General features: G+C 45.6%; 1 long non-coding RNA gene across 2 annotated transcripts in view; it reads left to right on the forward strand.

Moving 5' to 3' along the window:
- Positions 1-13,868, forward strand: part of LOC139279768 (uncharacterized) — a 33,220-nt gene extending 19,352 nt beyond the window's left edge. For both annotated transcript variants that reach the window (XR_011596521.1, XR_011596522.1), the window contains exons 2-3: positions 3,431-3,478; positions 13,707-13,868. This is a non-coding gene — a long non-coding RNA (uncharacterized lncRNA). The remainder of the gene's footprint in view (positions 1-3,430; positions 3,479-13,706) is intronic.
- The last annotated feature ends 42 nt before the right edge of the window (positions 13,869-13,910 follow it).

Raw genomic sequence — 13,910 nt, forward strand, 5'->3', positions numbered from 1 at the left:
TGTAAAATGGGCAGGCACATGGCAGATGAAATTTAATGCAGAGAAATGTGAATTGATGCATTTTGGTATGAAGAATGAGGAGAGGCAACATAAACCAAAGGGTACAATTTTAACGGGGGTGCAGGAACAGAGACGTGTGGATTCACATACACAAATCTTTGAGGGTGGCAGGACAAGCTGAGAAAGCATACGGCATCCTGGGCTTTACAAATAGAGACGCACAGTACAAAAGCTAGGAAGTTACTGTAAATCACTGTTCAGGCACACCGATCACATTGGGGCACAAAGGCAACTAGATCAAAGGCGTTTTGAAGAACCTTTCAATTTATAGTCCGTGATCCGTGAGTGCTCACCCGAAATTAGTCTCTCAACCTCGGCATGTACTCATTAGTCATCATCATAGGCGGTCCCTCGAAAGTGGGTGACTTGCTTCCACGAGAGTTCACCTCTGCTGCCTCCGATCCCAACTCTTTAGCACCCAACTTGCTCATCTCAGCTCTCTGCAAGCTGATAACATTGGTCCATCTCTATCCTCTGGCACCATCCATATCCCCTTCAAAAGAGCTGTCATCATCCCTTCCTCAAAGGGCCTGCCTTAAACGACTCCACCCTCTCCAACCATTTCCTATTATAGCCTCAGAATCACAAGAGGGAGTGGTAATCTTCCCTACCTCTCCAAAGCCCTGAGTGTGTTCTTGTAATTACATGCCCCTCTCCCCCACTACTCCCTCTTTGAGATCCCGCAATCTGGTTTTCATCTCACCCACAGCACAGAGACTGCTCCGGTCAGTGTCTCTCATCATCATCATCATAGGCGGTTCCTCGAACGAGGATGACTTGCTTCTACAGGAGTTCACAGATGTTTCAATGAAGGACCTGATGTTCCAGTCCTGAACTCCAGTTGAGGGGGTGGAAGATGCCTGTGCGTGGATTTTTTTAACATGTGGTGACCGTTGCACATCAGCCACCACACGGGCTCGACAGAGCTAGGCCTTTATCCAGTGGCAAGCATTAATCAGGACGACTGGAGACCTGCTCTGCTGCACGGACCTAGTGCGCACACATATCGCAGTGTGGGCTGGCCCGTGCTGCCCCTGGGCCCTCGGCTCTTCTGGGCCCCGCACCCTCATTCACCGCACCTCCGCCACAGTGCACCGGTGGTGGAGAGAGTGAATGTTGAAGGTGGTGGATGGGAGTGCCACGTGATCCAACGAGAATGGAGCTGTTGACCAATTGGGCAATCAATGAGTCTACAACAGATCCAGACACGAGGCGACAAAGCCCCCCCCCCCAGTGATGGAGAGCGTTGGGACCCACAGGTCCAAAGTCACCTCCCGAGCTCGCTGCACTCACCACACGTCATGTCTCTGATTCCTCGTAGATGCCGGTGAATGACTACATTATTAGGGTATTAATGGGTGCATTGTGTCTTTATGTTCTCAATAGCCACAGCTGACCAAGTGATTGTAAACAACTCGGTCTAAACATCCGTAAAATCCTTAACGGCAAAATTCAACAGGTGACAATGTTTCTTCAATTCCGTGCAGCAAGAACATGATCAAGTTAGTCCACAGCGAATTGGTTTGGGAATATTGAGATATCAGGGCTATCCTATAGGGTCACAGGAACAGGAGGAGCCCCTCGAGCCTGTTCCGCCATCCAATGAGATCATGGCTGACCTGTGACCTAACTCCATATACCCGTCTTTGCCCCATATCCCTTAATACCTTTGGTTAATTAAAAGCTGTCGATCTCTGATTTAAAATTAACAATTGACCTGCCGAGAGTTTACAACTCCCCAACGTACACCAAGCAAAGGCGACTCTATTTCACTTGAAAAGATCGATGGAAAAAGAAATTAGCCGTCGTGCCCACAACACCTCCCCTTTTGCCAAGAACTAACAGTGTTTGTTTCGCAATCGTTTGGGGGAATATCAGGCAGATCGTAACATTGTACAGATGTTCGGTGCCCCACCACAGGCTGCACGCAACAGCACTGCGCGGCTGATGTGCAGTTTGAAACCTTTTGGTGTATAGCCCCACTTTCTGGGTTACAGATTTGAATCTATAAGTGTTGTAAATTGAAAGTGTTACAGTTGTTTTCATTGGCCCTTCGCATTCCTACAACTGTTTGCATTGGCCACATCTGCTGTCAGACTGGGTGACTACTGAAATAACTATTGTGGTGAAGTAACAGGAAATATTTGCTTTGCTATGTTTTGGTAGGAGTTAATTTTCTCTCTCCCTTTTTCTTCCCCAATTACTATGGGTTTTTTTTAAGCTGCTTTTCAACTGATGGGTGATCAGAAAGTGGTGGGTGGATGGGGATGTTGGTGGAGCGGGTGGGAGGGTGGTACCAGGATTAAAGGGGATACACAGTAGGGGTTGCCAACGCTCCAGGATTAACCTGGAGTCTCCAGGGATTAAAGATTAATTTCCAGGGCACTGCTGTTGGCAACACCCGGGAGAAAAACCATAGGGAGGCTAAAAAGAAAAATAGTGTTTTTTTTTCATTTCTGTAATATATGCGTCTGTGAGGATACTAATAGCTTTGTAGAGCTTATTGCATTGTGAATGGCTTAGCCAGTCATGTGATGTTCACAAGACTCAATAAAACCCCAGCCAGTTGGGTCTAGGTCATACACGATGAGGTATGCAGTTGTGAACCAAGTGGATGAACTGATAATGTGTAGTGTGATTCGAACATAAGAAATAGGAGCAGGAGCAGGCCACCTGGCCCCTCGAGCCTGCCGCACCATTCAATAAGATCATGGCTGATCTGATCATGGACTCAGCTCCATTTCCCTGCCCGCTCCCCATAACCCTTCACTCCCTTATCGCTCAAAATTCTGTCTATCTCCACCTTAAATATATTCAATGACCCAGCCTCCACAGTTCTCTGGGGCAGAGAATTGTCAAACATTTGTTAATAAACCAACTAGTTCTTAACAGCAATATGTTGCTATAAGTTCTTAAGCAAAGAACCCATGAAGCAAATACATTACAATTTCCCTTGCTCATTTATTAGTTGTAAAAATATTGCAGATGGGATGAAAACAAACTCTTTGACTGACAGTCAACAATGATCCAATTGGATAACGAAGAGTCTGCTGGCTTTCCGATTGGCCGTGGGAAGGCGGGGCGGGGCGAGGGTGGACATGCCGCGGACGACCAATGCTGTGAGTGTGAGGGCGGGGCCAGTCGGAGGCAGAAGGTCAGGTGATGACACCTCCAGGAGTACGTCCAACCAGAGATGTACACCGCAGTGCTGCATTAAATTTTAAGGGAAAAAATGGGAAAAGAAAACGTCAGACGATTTCAGTGGTAAATGCAGGGACTACTGCACTTCTGCCTGCAGCAGTACCAGTACGCAGACTGTCAAAAGCCTCTCCCATTTTCCCTCATCAAGCTTTGTCTTTTCCTTTTGCAGATATAACTAAAACAGGAGCTTGTGAAGAACCAAATTCGGGAACAACAGGTACAGGAGCAGTTTCGATCAGACGTATTGAAATAGTACATAACTGTAATTGTCCTTCAATTATTTTCCAACTTTCTCTCCTCTGCTGTTGGGTGTGTGGTGATTCGTGGTAAATAATCCACACTCTCTCCTGCTACGAGGATAAATTCAATTCAAACCGTCCTAACCCTGAAATCTCCAAAAACAGCTCGAATCTCCTGCAGGTAGCGTTGCCAACCCTCCAGGATTTTCCTGGAGTCTCTAGTAAAAAAAAAAATTTATTCATTCCTGGGATGTGGGCGTCGCTGGCATGGCCAGCATTTGTTGCCCATCCTTAATTGCCCTGGAGAAGATTGATCTCCAGGACACCACAGGGAGCAACCACAGGGAGAAAAATCACAGAAGTATTGAAACAAATAATTTCCATTCAATACTTCTGTTTATTCGGGATAGTTATGAGTTGGGAAAGAAAGGTTGTTTGACTGACAGTCACAAATCACCCAATCGGGTAACAAAGAGTCTGTTCACTTTCCAATTGGTTGTGGGAAGGCGGGCGCCGTGAGGATTGACAAGTTGGGTGACCAATGGGGGGTGCGTGGGGGCGGGGCAGTTGGAGGGAGGAGGTCATGTGGTGAAACCTCCAGGATTCCATCCAGCCAGAGTTGGCAACCCCACTTGCAGTGAGTGTTACATCAGTCATCATGGACTTTTAACAGCGAGTTAGATTTGTATTTTTTCTTTTGCAACACAAAATTACAAGAAATTCAAGTCCCCAACCAGTTGCACTAACTGAATTTTAATGAGCTTCTTCCTCAGAATTTCCCCCTTTTGCAGACGTGTTATTTTGTGCTTTGTGCAACGTCAGACAGATCTGCTCCAACGCAGGTCACACGCAGCACAGGGGCACTGAGCTCTGACTTTGTGCTCAGTCCAAGTCCTCGAATAGGGCCAGCGTGTGGCTCAATGGGGAGCACTCTCGCCTCTGAGTCAGAAGATTGTAAGATCATAATCCATAAGAACATAAGAAATAGGAGTAGTCCATTTGGCTCCTCAAGCCTGCTCCGCCATTTAATATGATCATGGCTGATCCGATCATGGACTCAGGTCCACTGCCCTGCCCGCTCCCCATAACCCTTTATTCCCTTATCGGTTATCCAGGTTGACACTCAGCACTGAGGGAGTGCTGCACTGTCGGAGGTACCGACTTTTGGTTGAGACGTTAAACTGTCTGCTCTCTCGGGTGGATGTAAACGATTCTATTTCGAAGAAGGGCAGGGGAGTTCTCCCCGGTGTCTTGGCCAATATTAAAACACTCAACCAAGACCTAAAAACAAATGATTTGGTTATTATTGCATTTTGTGTGTGGGACCTTGCTGTACATAAATTGGCTGCCGCAAGTAATACATTACAACAGCGACTACGCTTCAGAAGTACTTAATTAACTGAAAAACGCTTTGGGACATCCTGAGGTCGTGAAATACGCTATATAAAGCAAGTTTTTTCTTTAAAGTAGTATCACTAGTATGATATTTCTGCTCTCTGTGCTCTCTCCTTGCGCAGTGAGATAAATGAAAGGCAATTGATGCCAGATCTGAGTGCTGGACTGGGACCAACATCGAGCCTCTGCAACACTTGGTTTACATTGGACCATTTGTGTTTCTCAGGGAAGATCGCTGCCCCCTTCGGTCTGGAGTGGGTCCAAAGATCCAAGCCTCAGGGGACCGGTGGGGTCAGAAGGCAGTCTCTGGAGCCCGGGTTCAACTGTAGCTCACTGTTCGCTAGGTCTCTCCTTCCAACTGGCTGACAGGACAGTGGTCATAAGAGAAATGAGCTTGGACAGACTCAAGTCAGCTCCCGAGGGCAAATATCCACAGCAGTGTGTGGACTGATTCAATATTTGGTTGGGCAGTTTCACTCATAGAGGAAATGGAACGATCATGCTGCAGCCACTCAGTGTTTGATATTAAGACCCATTGTTGGAGCAGTGTCGAAGAGTTTGCAGACTGCACCTGTCCCGCATTATGTCCAGCCAGTGTGCAAGAATTGAACATTCCTCTTTTCCAAGGTTATGTATTCAGAGGCCAAGAAATGTCAGTCTTCACAAAGACCAATAGCCAAAGCAGTCCAACTCTGGGCCAACAGGCTCAGCCTCTGCACTGCAGATTGATCACACATTTCCCGCCCACAGTATTATTTTTTAAGGGTTAGCCAACTCCAAACCATGAAGTAATCCCAGAAGCCGAGAGAAACCGGGGTTCTCCTCTCACAGCTTAAAAAAAAAATCATCAGGAAATATGAACAGAAGTAAAGGTCGAAATTGGATTGTGTGCGAATCGGGCCACGATCCCAGCGATCTCCATGAAGCCCGTGGCCAGACCAGGGCACATTGATCCACTGGCCTCACTGGGATAGTGCCGGTGAGCTGAGGCCGCTATTCGTCGCTGCCGAGGTTGGAAGCCCGCCAATCGCAGAGGCGACAGCAAGATCACATGGGCCTCCTGAGAGTCTGGGGGAGGAGGCAATTGGCGGGGTGGGGGGAGGGGGGCGGCGGCGGGGGGGAGGGCCGTGAGCGGTGGCTGGGAGCAGCTCAGATGCCTGTCCCTTTAAGGATGGCTGGTTTAGCTGCTGAACACCTGAAGAAACTTATCGCAGTACGCACGGCACATTCACAGACCAGTTTGGCAAACAGGTGTGAAACAGGCATTCGGCCCCTGATTTCCATGTGCAATGGGTTTAACCTCAGTTTCAGGTGCACACACTGAACGCCTACTTTGCAGCCCTAACCAATAAGGTGGGTGGCGCACGGCAAATTGGACCTTTAGGCGTCCATTTTAGGCCTGTAAAATGGGGACAGCGCCATTGAATTTCAAGGCCAAAATCTGTCCCTCACAGATGTAAGTAAGAAACAGAACTATGTGGAAATCAGTTCAGGTCAGATTGGTTTTAGTAAAACATCGTACAGAAAAACTAAAAGAAAAGAAAGAAAGACTTGCATTTATACAACGCCTTTCATGACCACCAGACGCCCCAAAGCTTCACAGCCAATGAAGTACCTTTTGAAGTGTAGTCATTGTTGTATTGTAGGAAATGCAGCAGCTCAGCAAGCTCCCACATACAGCAATGTGACAATGACCAGACAATCTGTTTTAGTGATGTTGATTGAGGGATAAATATTGACCAGGACACCGGAGATAACTCCCCTGTTCTTCAAAATAGTGCCATGGGATCTTTTATGTCCACCCGAGAGGCAGACGGGGCCTCAGTTTAACATGTCATCCAAAAGACAGCACCTCCGATAGTGTAGCACTCTCACAGTACTGCACTGGAGTGTCAACTTAGATTTTTATGCTCATGTCTCTGGAGTGGGACTTGAACCATCAACCTTCTGACTTCAAGTCAAGGGTGCTACCCACTGAGCCACTGGCTGACACAAACACTGAAATCTAAGGCAGGAAACTACACAGTCTAACAGTTTCAACTTTTGGGTTTGGTAATCTGTAGAGTGGGAATGCCCCTAGTGATGCCCAATCATCTGTGATAGATGTTCAATCTGTAATGCCAAGGCATTTTCGTGTGGAACTTCACTGCAGTCGTATTTACAACAGTGCTGTCTTCCAATGTAAATTGATTGGCAGCACGGTGATGGTTTTATTGAGTGCCCAACCCGGGTCCTTTTAAGCAACTTGTTTTCTTCGGAAAAGAGATGTCAAAAAGAGGTTTTCATGACATGTGAGTGAAATTGACATAACTGAGCCAAGCAAATTGCTCAATATGGCAAAGGGTTGAAATAATACCAAGAGGCACAATTTAAAGAATGGGAAGTTGGGAGGGATGTTAGGTGATATTTTCTCACTTACCGGGTGTGAAGTCATAGGTTCCCAGGGCAGAAACCGAGCCACATAAGGAGATATTAGGACAGGCAACTAAAAGATTTATCAAAGAGGTAGGTTTTAAGGAGCGGAGGGAGGCTGAGAGGTTTAGGGAGGGAATTCCAGAGCTTAGGGCCGAGACAGCTGCAGGCACGGTCACCAGTGTGGAGCATCGAAAGTTGGGGATGCGCAAAAGGTCAGAATTGGAGGAGCGTATGGACTTCGGAGGGTTGTAGAACTGAGGAGGCGACAGACATAGGGAGGTATTTGAAGCAACATTAAAAGCAGCAAATCAGCAGTGAACAGGTGCTGGTTGCACGCATCAAACATGAGGGTAACAGATAAACTGAGGGCACAGGAAAAAACATAACAAGAGCAGGTCACAAAACCTCCCAATGAAAGAAGGGTAGCGGAACCAGTCTAATCTCACTTTCCTTATAAACTGGACACGTGTTACTGGAAATAACAAGTAAATAATGTGACAAAGATACAAAAATGATTATTAAATGTATGTTTAAATGGCCATTATAAAATTGCACTAACTGTTAGTGATCCAATATTCCTAGACTCAACACCCATCCCGGTGGTTCTTATGGGGATCAAATGTTACCGGTGTGCTTCTTAATCTGTTGTTCTTTCTGATTTATCGCACTCAAAGCAGGGGAACGGGACTCAATTTCTAATCCCGGATTCCAACAATCCTCTACATCCAACAATCAACTAATTAGCTCCTGAGCTTCATCAGTTGTGATTACATAACATAACTAACCACAGCATTATTCTGCAGCTTAGCATATATGACCATTAATGTGTAAATAAAGACCGCAGTATTTTACAATAATCAGGAGTCGATAATTGTTAGTGGTAACACTCTCGCCTCTGAGTCAGAAGATTCGAGTCCCGTTCCAGACACTTGAGCACAGTGCTGAAGGAGTGCTGCACTGCCGGAGGTGCCATTTTTATGGATGAGACGTTAAACCGAGGTCCCGTCTGCTCACTCAGGCAGACGTAACAGATCCCACAGCAATACTTTGAAGAAGAGCGAGGGAGTTCTCCCCGGTATTCTGGTCAACATTTATCCCGCAACCAACAACACTAAAAGCAGATAATCTGGTCATTTATCTAATTTGCTCTTTGTGGGACCTTGCTGTGCCCAAATTGGCTGCCGCATTTCCTACCTTACAGCAATGACTGCATGTCAAAAAAGTACTTAATTGGCTGTAAAGTGCTTTAGAACATCCTGAGGTGCTGATAGGCGCTACAGAAATGCAAATTCTTTCTTGGGGAAAGCATCTCTAATGATTAAAACCTACTTGAGGCTCGTTATCTCTGAAAATAGAGCTTCTGTAGACAGTGAGGAGATACAGTGATTAGCATGCCTGTTATTAATAGCAAAAGCAGCACTTTGAAGCAGCATTTTATAACGAGGCTGTCTGCTCCTGCCTCTGCAAGTTGAGGGAGCTGGTTGGTATTTGGGATCAGCACTGATGCGTTTAAAAAAATAATTGTATGCATTTCCAGTTCCGATCAAAGGGTAAAAACTTAAAACACCTTCTAGCCCAAAGGTGCCATCAACGCCAGGGAAATGTTTGATTAAAAATAATGAGGACCGTCAGACAAAATGGAGCTCTGTTTGCTTTTTAAGAGCGATACAATCAAAATAAGTCAATTTTTTAAAAAAACGTTTAAAATGAGCAATTCTCATTCTGCAGATCCGGTTGAATACGGTTGTGTTGGTCTTGTTTGTGTGAAAGAATACAACAAAAACTCTCATTAATTGTCTGCGGCAGTCAGACTTAATCTACATGTTGATTCCCTTTTAATTGAATAGTCGGTCGGTCGTAAGTATTGTTGGCTATTTTTTGGGACGTGATCGCAGTAAAGCACAAGTGTGTGCACTTCAGCCAAATAACTCGCATGCTCCAGAATATAGAAACCTCGGAGACAGATGTGTTTGTGGTAGGCACTGCATATAGCACACAGTTCATGGGGCATAACAGCTAGAAAATAACGATATGGCTACAATGAAATTCTTCTTCGGCAATCCTTTGTATCGAGGATGACTTACTTCCACACCAAAAAGGGATGAGTTCACAGGTGTTTCAATGAAGGACCTAATATTCCAGATCCCAAACTACATGTTGAAGGGTGGAAGATGCCTGTGCGTGGATTTTTTTAACGTGTGGTGGCCTTTGCACACCAGCCACCACATGGGCTTGACAGAGCTAGGTCTTGGTCCAGTGGCAAGGATTGACCAAGACGAATGGAGACCAGCTCTGCTGCACGGACCTAGTGCGCACACATATCGCAGTGTGGGCTGGCCCGTGCTGCCCCTGGGCCCTCGCCTCTTCTGGGCCCCGAACTCACGCCTCTCCTGAGCCCCGATCATGTCGCTCTACAATCTCTCGCCGCTCCTTTGTCCCGACCTCGCCGCTCCTCTGCTGCTTGCCACCTCTCCTGCTGTATCTGCCCACGCTCCAATCAGTGAAATGAAATTAACTGATCGCCTTCTGCACCTAAAATTTACACAAAGTTGTAATCCCTGAATCAATGCTAGAGTTGTGTCCGGGCCTACTAAAATCCATACAGGACAGACCAGCGATAAGGAAATACAAGCACAAACAGAACTAAATTGCTTGGAATTCATGGGATTGGCTCACCAGCTCTGGTTGGACCTATTCCTGGAGGTTTCATCACATGACCTCCAACTGCCCCGCCCCCCACACTCCCGCCATTGGTCGGACAACATGTCGATCTTCGCGGTTCCCCACTTCCCCACCCAAACTGTCTCATCGTTACCCGGTTGGATGATTCTCAAATTTCAGTCAAACGGCCTTTATTCCCCCCCTCATCTCCAATATTTTTGTAACTAATAAACAAAAGTCTTAAGAGAAAAAAATAACGAAAACACAATTTTCACCCTTAAAAGTTCAGTCTAAGTGGATGACACTCAATTTCAACTGCTAAATAAATAAATAAGAGCACCTGCAGCTTGTTTGGCACAAAATGCATGGAGTCGGTACAGAATGGCAAGTCAGCCTGTGCTTAGAAGGTTTGACATTGCAGTGGTTGCTTTTCTGAGTGAATCACATGGAATGAGATAAGCCAGTGTAGTTTTGTGAAACGAGAATAAATATATCAAATGGATAGAGGAGGAGGTAATTACATACCCCGGGGTCCTAACAGGAAAATCTTCAATAAATGGAGGAAATGGTGAGGTTGTTTTGCTTGGCGTGCAGAGATTTGAAATTGCTAAATGCTGTTTGCTCAATCATTTAGTATTCTGAAACCTTTACTTAGCATTATAAGATCTATCATTAGCACAATCCCTGAGTGATAACAGCTTCCCAATAGTTGGCTTTACTCCAGTTTGGCCCACGGAATTCCTTCAGCTTCAGGCGAATTTCTCTGTGACGTCCCTCTTCACAGTCCTCGCAGCCCGCATCCCCGCCCATCCACACAGGCACCACCTCTCCCCTATCCCTGCCACTCCCCCCACTCTCTGCATTTTTGACCGTAAAGACAGTTTTTAGGCTCGTTAAAAACCACCGGAACTCAGTAGAGATCCGCACAAAAGTGTTGCAACTTCCCAAACCTTAACGATTGTAATTTTTCACACAAACATTTATTTAGTTCGTTAACCCAGTTCTCTCTTTTGTTTGAGAATCAGTTAATGCAGCAAGCTGGAAACTCAGCTAGATCCAAGCAGAGAATTTGACCCCCTTCCGTGGCTCAGTGGGTAGCACTCTTGTTTCTGAGACAGAAGGTCGCGGGTTCAAGCCACACTTCAGAGAGTTGAGCGCATACTCCAGGCTGACACTTTAGTGTAGTGCTGAGGGAGTGCTGCACTGTCTTTCATCTGCCCTCTCAGGTGGATGTAAAAGATCCCATTTGAAGAAGAGCTAGAGTTCTCCTCATGTCAAATTTATTGCTACAATAAACGGACAGACCTATTTCCCTTAGGTGAGGGGGTCAACAACCAGGGGGCATAGATTTAAAGTAATTGGTAGAAGGTTTAAAAGGGATATGTGGGGAAATTTCTTCACCCAGAGGGTGGTGGGGATCTGGAACTCACTGCCTGAAAGGGTGGTAGAGGCAGAAACCCTCACCACATTTAAAAAGTACTTGGATGTGCACTTGAAGTGCCGTAACCTGCAGGGCTACGGACCAAGAGCTGGAAAGTGGGATTAGACTGGATAGCTCTTTGTTGGCCGACGCGGACACGATGGGCCAAAATGGCCTCCGTCTGTGCTGTAAATTTCGATGATTCTATGACAAAAGAGATGACCACAGGACGTCCCAAAGTAACTTTCAATTAATGACGTTCAGCAAACTCCCACAAACAGCAATGTGATAATGACCAGATATCTGTTTTAGTTTGAATGATGTTGGTTGAGGGATAAATATTGGCCTGTTAATTTGAAGAGCATGAGTAATTACAACTATAGTAATCTTTGGTTGACAGTTACATCATTTAGCAGTTTGTTAACCAAAATGCTGGCAAATAAAAATTAAATCGTTAAAGGTAGTTGCAAAATGGTGAATTAGAAGTAGTGTTACCAGTTATATTATAGTCATGATAAGCTTTTGAGGTCAACAGGAATCCAGGCAGGGAGTTAAGGATATAATGACCATGAGATGACTTTCACGTGACCTGGCAACGGGTGATAATCATCCCCAGTCTCCAATGATGTTGAAGCTTCAATGCCATCTAACTTTCACAGTCAGAATACAATTAGCACCCAGAACAGGCGTCCTGGCTCAATATATTGATTTAAGCCATTAAGATTATTGTAGAAATAATCCAATTTGCTGTGACCTAATACCGCGTGTAGAAGCTGCTTAATTTCCAACCAGGTGATCGGAGGCTTTATCGCCAAGTTGGCCTGCTGCTCAAAGACCCATTTTTCAGCCGGCTGATTGGGTGGTTGCTTTGCTGACCACCTCTGTTCAGTCCGCAAACGTGACCCTGAGCTTGCGGTCGCTTGCCATTTTAATTCTCCGTCCCACTCTGACCTCTCTGTCCTCGGCCTCCAACACTGAAGCTCAATGAAATCTCGAGGAGCAGCACCTCATCTTTCGATTAGGCGCTTTACAACCTTCCGAACTGAGCATTGATTTCAATAACTTCAGATCCTAATCATTGCTCCCATTTTTGTGGGCAGCTGCTGCTGGTAATGGTTCTACTGTTGCCATTTACAGCTCCTCCAGACCCATCATTTGTTTCTCATTTGTCCCGTGACCACTCCCTTTTGTTTGCACCGGCATCTCTTTTGTTATTTAATCACTCCTGCCTTCCACCTTCCCTTTTGTTCTTTCCTCCACACCTCTTTGTCCCTGGCTCTGTACTTGCTTAAAAACTCTGCAATCGCCAGCTTCTTCCACTTCTGACAAAAGACCATCAGCCTGTAAAATTAACTCTGTTTCTCTCTCCGCCGATGCTGCCTGACCTGCTGAGCATTTCTAACATTTTCTGTTTTTACTTCAGTTAGCTTTTTTGATTGGTTGATGAGACCTTTGACCTGTTTTACTGGAGGTGGACGGAGACTGTGGTCCACTACCCCCAGTGCAAAAAGCCACCTCAGTATTGATGTGGAGGCTATGGGGACTTTGTTTTTGCTTTTAATTTGTTCATGGGATGTGGGCTGCGCCACATTTATTGCCAAACCTGGTGGTGACCTTCTCGAGTAACGATTGTATTACAATCGGCCACTTCAGGGGCCGATCACTCAGTGTGGGACTGGAGTTGTTTGTCGGTTCCTTCCCCTGAAAGACATCAGTGAACCAGTTGAGTTTTTACAACAAAACTGCATCTTATATTGTCACTTCTGTCTTTTAAAACTAATGCAGTCGGCAAGAGCTTAGGTCAAACAAATTGGTATGAATCATTGATTTCTCTCCCCATTTCCTTTTTTCAGGAATGTGCCAATTTATTTCCCCGTGAATACCCCTTTCCCCAAAATAAAAGCAAACATAAGACAGGGAATGTACCAGTCAGAACGTTTTTTTAATCATGCGCATGAGTTGAGTTGCTTTTGAGTGTGCAAAAAAATTTTGGCCTCTTGTACATCCCTGATTTCCATCGCTCCACCATTGGCGGCCGTGCCTTCAGCTGCCTAGGCCCCGAGCTCTGGAATTCCCTCCCTAAACCTCTCCGCCTCTCTCTCCTCCTTTAATACGCTCCTTAAAACCTGCCTCTTTGACCACGTTTCCGGCCACCTGTCCTAATATCTCCGTATATGCCGCAATGTCAAATTCCTGTGAAGCACCTTGGAACGTTTTACGATGTTAAAGGTGCTATATAAATGCGTGTTGTTGTAGTGTGTCATACAAAGGCAATAATTGACTGCGGTTTGTGGATTTTATTTTTTATCTTGAAGGAATACTGTCAACGCCAGGTTACAATGGAAGATGAGAGAAGCTGCAAAGGAGGTCCCAGAAAAATCGTTTGGAATGACAATCTTGAAGTTGTATGTGATTGATAATTGCCTTCAAAGGGACTCGCCATGAAGTGAACTTTAAATAAATGTCCCTTTTCTTTGCATCAGTATCAAGCAGGAATACTTTATCAGAATCCGAACTCA

Source organism: Pristiophorus japonicus, chromosome 14 (assembly GCF_044704955.1).
Source record: "Pristiophorus japonicus isolate sPriJap1 chromosome 14, sPriJap1.hap1, whole genome shotgun sequence".
Lineage (NCBI taxonomy): Eukaryota > Metazoa > Chordata > Chondrichthyes > Pristiophoridae > Pristiophorus > Pristiophorus japonicus.